The sequence below is a fragment of the Eurypyga helias genome, unplaced genomic scaffold (genome assembly GCF_000690775.1).
Source record: "Eurypyga helias isolate BGI_N326 unplaced genomic scaffold, ASM69077v1 scaffold40830, whole genome shotgun sequence".
Taxonomy (NCBI): domain Eukaryota; kingdom Metazoa; phylum Chordata; class Aves; order Eurypygiformes; family Eurypygidae; genus Eurypyga; species Eurypyga helias.
Genome location: NW_010228352.1, coordinates 5,966 through 8,095, shown reverse-complemented (window position 1 = coordinate 8,095; position 2,130 = coordinate 5,966).

Genomic DNA, 2,130 nt, shown 5'->3' with positions numbered 1-2,130 from the left:
CTGCTGAAAGGAAGGAAAGTTACACACAAAAACTTCAAGTCCCCTTCCAATTCACTGCTACCGTAGGAGAGCAATGTATGCTTTGTCCTGCTAGCTTCCACTACCAAAATAATTTCATCTGCCACTAGGCAGGCAATACCTTTAGACCTCTGTGCTGCAAGGAAGCAAGCAAGCAATTCTAGTTTATACTCTAGAAAAACAGGTGGGGCTGGAGGCAATTTCTTTAAGTTTTTAACAGACGCTACATTTTAACAAAACTTTAGCCTTTTTCTGAAGGACAGCATTTCACAGATGCTAAATAGTTACCTGAAGAGTAGCTGTACTGTAAGACTGAACAGTAGGTGTCAAACAGAGAAGTCAGGGGTATGAAATGTTAACCTGCCTGCATTAACCAGAGAGCTTCCTAATCCTGTAGTAGCAGGATTTTTTCAAGACAGACCAGTAAGATAAGCCCACTCTTTTCTACTCTCCTTTGGTCATGCACAGGAGGCTCACTACAGCAAGCTGCCATCACAGCTGGTATCCTCCCATAGCTCCTTTACTCTAGCAGGCTTCCCATTTTCCCCAGCACCAGGCCAGCAATTCATCCCTGATGGTGAGGCAGACTAAAGCAGCGGAGGAGGCCCAGGGAAGCAGCACACAGCCATATCATCAAGCACAGGAAGCACATTTGATTTGTCACGTTCACAGAGGAGGAAGAGCCGAGAGCGGCTGCTCCCCGCCAGCGCTCACGGACATGGATACTCCCCAGCAAGCCAGCTGCAGGGAGAAAGGGATTGCTGTCAGCTGAGCTGGTGCTCTCCTCTACAGCCAAGGTCTCCGGGGACTGTCACATGCCAAACCCACCGGCTCCTGCCCACTAGGTGAGAGGTAAGCAGCAGGCAGCCGGCCTGCCGGGCCAATGGCAACCCGCGCTCAGTCACCCCACCACCCGCGAAGGGTGCCCACCCGCCCAGCCGGCTGGTGGCAGGGCTCACTGTCACCCAGGCTGGCTGGCAACAGCTGCTGGCCAGGCAGGAGCAACGCCTTCCCGCTTGCTTCAAGTGCAGAGATGAATTTACTCAGGTAATTTCAGCCCAGCCATTTCCTACAGACAATAAGGTTAACCACAGGACCTCAAGGATGTCAGAATCTGCGTTTAAATAGCTAGAACGCACTGTGTAACAACACGTCGCTGCAGGACGGCAGCGTAGGAGACACTGAAACCCAAACAGGCAGGATTATATGCTTATTAGTTTCAGAACCAACCATACCAGGCCAAGACTTCGTATTTCTACAGGAAAATCTCTAGTTCAGTGTCTGCCCCTGAAACCTTTGCTGCTGCAATCGGTTATTCAACTGTGCAACAGAAGAGTTGTCTAGGTCACAAAAAGTCTAACCAGTATTTGGACAAGGATTTGCTAGAGACAGCAAAAAAGCCATAAAAATGGTCCAAAGGGCCCAGGGTTTCACAATGTTAGCAGAAGGACAGGCAAGGTCATGGATGGGGGCAGCTTCAGGATGGAATCAAGTTCCACCTCTGTAAGGGTCCTGGACCCACAGAGCACTCCCCAGCCTGCAGGCACTGCCCCCTCTCCACCTCTTATGGCAGAGTCTCAGGGTACAGGGCCACCCCAGAAATGCTTTTTCTTTATTTGCCTTGTGATACAGAGCAGACTATGCTTAAAATCCACATCAGGCTGTCAGAATGAAAGGTAGAGAAGAACTGAATATATTAACGAGGAACTTCATCTTCCCTTGGCATAAAAGAAATTTAAAAATCAATTACTAACTCGATAGTTAGGATTACCATGCTGTTGCTTTTTATGCCGCAGATTATCTTCATTAGCACTGCAGGCATGAAAACTACCTCTTACACTTTAATATACACAGATAAACAGTTAAGAATAAGATGCAATTCCAACAAAGAAGTCTTGGCTTACAGGTTAATTTTGACTATATCACAGACACCATGCTATAAAACTAGGAGAAGGGGGACATAATGTATACAAGGGCTAAAAGCAAGCTTAGCTCTTTTCTCCTCAAGCCCCACAAAAAGCACCTTTGACTTTTAAAGCAACAGATACTTGCTTTCCTCACTGCAAGAGTCATGATGCGTCCTGCACACACACTGTATGATTTAGCAATGCA